Source organism: Eumetopias jubatus, unplaced genomic scaffold (assembly GCF_037043125.1).
Source record: "Eumetopias jubatus isolate StellerSeaLion01/CBP00866 unplaced genomic scaffold, mEumJub1_p1.0 scaffold_1, whole genome shotgun sequence".
Classification (NCBI taxonomy): Eukaryota; Metazoa; Chordata; class Mammalia; order Carnivora; family Otariidae; genus Eumetopias; species Eumetopias jubatus.
In genome coordinates this window covers 186,192,471-186,200,276 of record NW_028274807.1, presented here as the reverse complement: position 1 = coordinate 186,200,276, position 7,806 = coordinate 186,192,471, and the positions used below count along the sequence as shown (strand labels likewise).

Sequence of the window (7,806 nt, the reverse complement as noted above, 5' to 3'; positions counted from 1 at the left end):
ATCTGGAGTTTAAGGGGGGGATTAGAGTTGGCACCCAGGATGGCTCCAGCCCCCACCTTGCGCTCCCAGGTCATATGGCCCAGCTGCTCCCTGACGTGCCCTCAACTGAGCTCCCGAGAGCTGCCACCCCACCTGCTACTCACGCATCTGTGAAACTAGCCCCTTCACTCTTCCCATTACTCTGCTCTCCTCCATTCCTCTCCTGGTCTCCCATCCCTCATCCCATCGTGTTGGTGCCACCTTGAAAATGTGCCGGTGATCCAGTCACTTAGCACAATTTCCACTGGTACCAGAGGCCGCCATGCTTTCTAGATGGGACTGTTTTGCGTGCTATCCTTATGCAAGGGGCCATGCGAACCTTCTCTGTATGGTGCCAAGTTTAGTCTATGTGCTGCCAAGGCGAGCCGCCAGATGGGACTATTTTAAGAGCTTCTTCTTCACTGGTTATCTGCTTTAACCCCTGTTGCTCTACATTCTATTTCCAACTGGTAGTGAGAGAGAGCTTTTGAAAACCTAAACCAGGTCCAATGGCTTGCTAGCTGATTCAGAATAGAATTTAGGATCCTTACGCTGGTCGATAACGTATAAGGGACCCCATCTCATCCTGGCCACTTCTCCTCTGATTTCATCTCTTCTCACTCCCCCCGCCCCATAGAAGGAATGAATAAAAGCATGGACCAACAAAGAGCACTTTTGTAAAGCACACTGGTTGCACGCCGTGCAAAGGTTCACAGCCCCGGCTTTGCAATCAGGCTGCGCAGGATCAAACCCCAATTCCGCAGCGGCGTGGTGCTCTGTGACTTCAACCCATGGTTAACAAATATTTTGAAAACTTCAGGCTTTCAAAATAAACGCCGGCCTCGATCTGCTTACCAGGCAAAATGAAAGGAAAAGCCAAACCCAAGCCATAAGCAAAAACATTTAAAACTGTTTGCCTATGATAGGTCAGTAGACAGCGGCCAATGTAAAGTCTTACCAGGACATGCAGGCCTTTGGGGGAAGAGTTTCCAATGTGGTTTACATTTCAGCTTTGGTATTTATAAACAGAACGAAATCCGAAGACATCCTGGAGGGAAGGAGCCCTGGGAGATAAGCCTTTAGATAAATAGTTGAGGAGGCACCAGAAGGGGCTTCCTGGGGATGGGCCATTAAGGCCTCCCAGGGGCAGTGACTGGGTGTAGCTGGAAAGTAGGAGTGGTTGGGTGTAGCTGGGGAGTAGGGTGGGGGGGAGAAATGGAACAGACCGGGGCTTCTCAAATTTGAAAACGCAGGCACCACCTGGGCATCTGGTTCAATAGGTCTGTGCTGGGGCCTAAGATTCTGCATTTAAAAAAAAAAAGATTTTATTTATTTATTTATTTGAGAGAGAGAGAGCAGAGTGAGAGCGAGCGCAGGAGCATGGGGGGAGGGGCAGAGGGAAAGGGAGAAGCAGGCTCCCAGCAGGGAGTCCCGCGAAGGACACTGGGATCATGACCTGAATGGAAGGGAGACCTTTAACCTACTGAGCCACCCAGGCACCCGGATAAGATTTTGCATTTTTAACAGGTTGCAGGTATCGCCAAAACTTCCGGTCTGTGCGATGCACTTCGAATAGCAATGGTCTGGTAGGAAAGCATTATACACCCCTCCAAAGATATTAGTACCTCAAAACAAAACAAAAACAAAAAACCCAAACCCCAGAAGTACAAAGAGGGATCAGTGCTATTTTTATTCTCAGCAGATAGGTGTCTTAGAGACTGTGTCTTACCATAAACCACCCAGTGAGATTCACTTATTTGCTCAACAAATACTGATTTGAGCCTTGACTAGGTGCCCGGCACTGGGCACTGTTCCAGGTTTTTGGGGTGTGATGGTAAGTAGCCATGACAAGGTTCCTGACCATAAGGCGTTGTCATTTCAGTATAGGAAGTCAGGAGAAACTCAGAAACACATAAGGAAATACACAAGCAAAAAAAGAATGAAATTGTGTCTGTTTGTGATAAATGGCAAAAGAAAATAAAACAGGGTTATGAGTTAGAGAGTGGTTTGGGAAGGAGGACTCTTGAGAAGGGTGAGAAGTCAGCAGCCATGCAAAGCTCTAGAGGAAGAGTGTCCCAAGCAGTTAGTGCAAAGGTCCTAAGTTGAGAAAGATCTTGGCAAGTTTGAGGGATGGTAACTCACAGCAGTTGAGATACAGGGACAAACAGGGAAAGAATTAGCCCAGAGCCAGATTATGGTAGGGAGCTGGGATTTATCCTAAGTGTAATGGGCTGCCCTTCCAAGGTTTTAAGCAGAGGAGTAACATAAGCATTTTAGAAACACCACTCTGATTAATCTTAAAATCACTAGCAGCAGCACAAGCAGACATTATGTGCCTCCTAGTGAAATAGAAATTGGATGACACGGTGTCACTGATGAAATAGTTTGCTGAATATAATTCTTTAAATCTAGTTTATAGGAACATAGACATACAGGAGATAAAGAAAAAGTTCAAGGATATCACAAGGAAGTATTCAGATAAATCCAGAAGATGAAACCACTGGCCTCCTTTCTTTTCAACAAATGAAAGAAGGAGAAAAATGGAAAAAAAAAAAAGGCATGAAAAAGGGGAGGAGGGTGTTACAGATTGAAAGAGAGTTAAAAGATATCACAATCAACTTTATGCAATGAATGGATCTTAACTGATCGTGGTTCCAATAAACTGTAAGAGACTATACGTATTGTTTTACGTTGCTGAGTTTTGGGGTGTTGTGTTAATGCCGCAATGACATGAGATCGATGTCATTATCGCTCTGATTTACAGATGAGGAAACTGAGTTCTAGAGAAGTAAGCAGCTTGTCCAGATTTTAGAAACTGCTCTCTTCACCACACGCTCACCAAGACTGTTTTGACAGTCTTCCTCCGTGACTATGCCAACTCGGAGCACTGTGGTCTTTGTGTCTGCAAAGCCACCTCCATTTCTTAGGTGCTGGCGATGATTAGAATGCTTTTTCATTACCAAGGAAACCTTTTATTCCATAGAAAAATGGAGCCATAAATGATTTAGCGCACACAAGGAGGCAGAAATGGAAATTGCTGCTGAAAACCAGCTCCTCTGTGAGCAGCGGATGGGGACTGGAACAGAAGCGTGGCCTTTCAGAATTGCTCACATCCTCTACCAGTTAAGTGTTTGGGGAAGCCAACAATGGCTTCCTGATGTGGAAATCACTTTGAAACAGGTAGGCTGGTAGTTAAAGCCATTAGTCCCACTTGGGTTTCAAGGACAACTACAAAGAAAATATTTTGTAAATGGTGCAAGAAGCAAGGATTTGTCAACCTTAGCCCAAACAGGCCAAGCAATTGCTTTTAGCACTTCATTTCCTAAGTGGACTAATACCTGGGCAGAGATGGAAAATAAACCCCACTACAGACAACATAGGGTCTCTTAAAAGCCACAGGTGTCTGCACCGGACACCTGCTGAGTGAGGAGCTTGGCTCTTTCCTTGGACAAAGAGGTTTTCTTTCAGGCCCAGGGTGGAGGGAATGCAAATGAGTCCAGCACCTCTGGCCCAACCTTTCCTCATTGGAACACAGCTGGCCGCTCCAGCAGAAAGCCCGAAGCGACGCTGAGGCAGGCATGTCCAAGTGTGGCTCAGTCAGAGTAAAAGGTGAGCCCCAAAGAGACATGGAATCATTAACTGGGAACTGACTTCATCTTGACCTCGCAGGGGCCTGTGGTTCTTAACCCGTGGTGGTGTCTGCTCCAGAATACAGTGGAGTGGTCACAGGAAGTGTGCCAGGTAGGACCACTTTCTTTCTTGCTCTACCGGCTCACGCGCAGCAAGGTTCTAGATGCCGTCTTCTTTCTGTGAGGAAGCTCACTGGTGTGGAAAAGTCCGGCGTGAGGAGATGTTGGCCCTTGGGTCTCACCTACACCAAGTGGTTAAGACCCCGGGTTTGGGAGTCAGGCTGTCAGACTCAACCTTCGATTTCCTCAGCTTTAAAATGGGAATAAACATGGTGGTTCCCCCAGAAAGCTGTCATGAGGGGTCCATGAGAGGACATGTGCAAAGCATTCAGGGCTCCGGGTGAAATGATAGCCTTTGGAGGTGTGCAAAGGGGTAGCTCTGGCCTGTCATATGGTCTATTAGTTGGGGTTCTCCAGAAAAACAGAACCAAGAAGAGCTAGCCATCAGATATAGGTACAGAACAGATAAGAGATACATAATACCTACTGTTATACTACCTATCTAGAGAGAGAGATTTATTCTTACGGCTTATGCAATTACGTAAGCTCTGCAAAATTTGCGGAGCGGGCCAGCAGGCTGGAGACCCAGGGAAGGCTGATGCTGCAGTCTAAAGGTAACCTAGAGGCAGACGTCCTCCATCCTCAGGGGACCTCAGTCTTTTTCTCTTAAGGCCCTCCACTGATCGAAGGAAGCTTCCCACAGTGTGGAGGGTAATCTGCTTTACTCAAAGTCTACTGATTTAAATGTTAATCACATCCTATATATATATATATATATATATATATATATATATATATACACACATATATATATATATACCTGCACAGAGACATCTAGACTGGTGTTTGACCAAAAACAGGGTACCATGCATTAGCCAAGTTGACGCAAAAAGTAACCATCACATATGGTGAATGGTCATTAAATACAGGTTCTATAATTCCTTTGATGTAGTTACTGTGATTGTTGTTGGTCTGTATATCCTTTCAGATCCCTTCTAGTCTTGACATCAACCTCTGATTCACAGCTTTCATTCACGTTTTGCACAAGAAAACAAAGACCCCGTGGCATTTTGTGTGCAAATGGCGTCCGAGGAGGAACATACAGGAAAACCCAGTTTTCTCAACTCTAGGACATGGAGTTGAGGTAAAACCTGGGTAAATCCCTTCATACTCGCCCCTCGGTAGCCCTTCCCAAACGAAAGCACAGATTATACATAGTGTGTACTCATGCTCTGCATATATGTTCTAATAGCTAAGAGATCCTGAGTACTTAACTACATGCCAGGCAATGTTCTAAATGCTTTAAATGTAGTAGCACATTGAATCCTCACAGCAACCAAATAACATGGGAGCCATTATTATCCCTCATGTCGCTGAGGAAGAAAATGGGGCTGGGAAGTGTAGGCGTCAAGGCCAAGGCCAAGGCCAAGACAAGCCATTCCACCTTGTTCTAGAGCCCAGAGATACTGACTAAGCTAGGGGGTGTGCCCAGGGACCACACGGGAAGCCCCTAACGTCTCCTTCCTTTGCTCTGAGGAAGTTGGGGTTCAGGAGGCTCCCACACCCATTCTGTGGGCCCCACAGGCCCATTTGGGATTTGGACAATCATTTTAGCATCTGGCCAATATCTCTTAATGCTTAAATGTGCAGAGAAGGTATAGCAGACAGATTCATGACCTCCGAAGATGACCGTGTCCCAATCTCCCAACATATCACAGGCGCTCACCTTACATATCATAGGGACTTGGCAGATGTGATTAAGTTAAGGATCTGAAGATGAGGAAAATACCTTTGCTTATCTGGTGGGCCCAAGGCAATCAAGAAAAGCAAGTGAGTCAAAGTTAGGAAAAAGTGTTATGCTGATGAAAGCAGAGGTCAGATACGGAGAGAGAAATCTGGGAAAATGCTTCTTTTCTTTTTTGAAGATTTATTTATTTGAGAGAGAGAGAGAGAGAGAGAGAGAGAGAGAGTGCGAGCGTGTGAGTGGGGGTGGGGCGGGAAGGAGGGGCAGAGGGAGAGGGAGAGAGATTCTCAAGCAGACTCCCTGCTGAGCACGGAGTCCCATGCAGGGCTCGATCCTGTGACCCTGAGACCATGACTTGAGGCAAAACCAAGAGCCAGATGCTTAACTAACTGAGCCACCCAGGCACCCCTGAAAATGCTGCTAGCTTCAAAGGTGGAGGAGCGGCTGTGAGCCAAGGAATGTAGGTAGCCTCTAGAAGCTGGAAAAGCAAGGAAACTGATTCTCCCCTAGAACTTCCAGAAAGAACAGAGCCCTACTGACCTCCAGAACTAGGGGATACTAAATTTATAGTTTTAAACCTGGCCTGAGGAGATGCATTACAGCAGTAACAGGACATAAATACGAAAGGTTTCCCTAGCTGCAATGAGAAGAAGCACCCTGGCTGTGTCCAGCTCCTGATCTTATGCCCAGTGGGAGTCTCTGGCTAACCGTTGTAGAATGCACGACGTTTATGCATGCTAGCAATAGGAAAAGGGCTTAAGGGAATCAGAACCAGTGTATTAAGCTTTTAGTGTTAGGAACATGTAAAAATTTGATAGCTTATATAATTGCCATGACTTTAAACATTTGAACTATGAGAGTGGTAGCTTATAATGCCAGTTTAAAATGTGTCATTGAGTACTTGATTTAAATTTACAATTTTAAGTTAAAGCCATGTTAGATTGATTTTCCACTTTGGGATATTTAAAAGAGCTTTAAGGCCACTGATCTATGTAATATTTATACTATACATTTGCATTTATAAAAAACACTCAGGTACGCAGATTTGCTTAACAGAAATAAATTTCATGAAATGTGTAAATACTACATAAAATATTTGAGGGCTTTTAACTGACAAAGAAAGAGATGGAGCCAACATTATTTAAAAGTTTTTTAAAAAGTAATTGCTAAAAACTAGACTGATAAATAATAGAATTTCTAAGCTGAACTCCAAAGATTAAGAACTAGGTTTTTGAATTTGTAAATGTAATAAAGTGAATAATTGTTGTCTTTTCTACACACAAACAGCATCTTCGACCACCATGTGACACTCATACCAACAGCCTGTTAGGCAGTGGGTCCTAATACTAAAAAAGCACCATACCAGCCCCCCAGGCACACGCACATCTCCACGCAAAGTTACATTTGATCCACTTCCCCATTATAACCGGCTGTGCCTTTTATAAGCACTTTGGATATTTGCTCCTTTATCCTGGTAGAATATCACTGTGACTAATAATGTTGTAAAATTAGCTGCATCACCTTCTGAACACAAAATATGTGCTTACGGCTATAGAAAAAATGGTCTTCAAATTTCTCAGAAAAAAAAATCAATATTTGATTTTTTAAAACGTAGTCTTCATGGAAAAACCTAAATTTATGGTCCGAGTTATTTTTAATTTTGAGGTACGTATTCGAGGAGAGTAGTCAAATCTTTGCAGGGCTTAGGGGCTCTGAAGGTCTTATGCACATCTTGCAAAATCACCTCTAAAATAAGCAGAGTGCCCGCTTCGGCAGCAATATACTAAAAATAAGCAGAAAACATTGCAGGCTTAACAGCGCAATGACATAGACTGGCGACCAAAAGCCAGAGAAGGACCTCTCCCGCCATCTGTTGGCGACAGGTGGAATTTCCCCGCACCCAGGGCGGTTGGTGGCAAGCTTTTATGGGGACCCGCAGCTTTGTTTGTAGCTGCAGAAGTTTATAAAGAAGGAATTTCTGACCTCTTTATTTAAAACAGCAACACACTCACCCCAGGATACGGGATAGGCTCTGTTCCTCTTCTCCCTTTATTTCTCCCTCTGGTACTTCTCCCCATGCCACACTAGGCTTCGCTTGCTGTTTATTACTGTTGTATCAGTATTGTATTACTATTGTATTAGATACTATTGTATCACAAGAAAAGTGGACCCACGAAGGCAAAGGGAACTGCAGCTTGTGTGAAAGCTTTGGCTATGAGAGCTCTTGACGCTGAGGGAATGACGCGGCGGGCCATGATCTTATTTGGGGGCCATGGTGGTCAACAGGGTCAGAATTACAACTGGGAAACCACTGTGGTGTGGTTTCGTTGGGTCTTTGCTTCTTTTCTTGTCCAT

The 7,806-nt window shown here is 44.6% G+C and overlaps 1 non-coding gene across 1 annotated transcript; it reads right to left on the bottom strand.

The window, feature by feature from the left end:
- Nucleotides 1–299: 299 nt before the first annotated feature.
- Nucleotides 300–408, bottom strand: LOC148165112 (U6 spliceosomal RNA). The gene has a single exon (XR_015766894.1). It is a non-coding gene; the product is annotated as a U6 spliceosomal RNA (small nuclear RNA).
- Nucleotides 409–7,806: the final 7,398 nt, after the last annotated feature.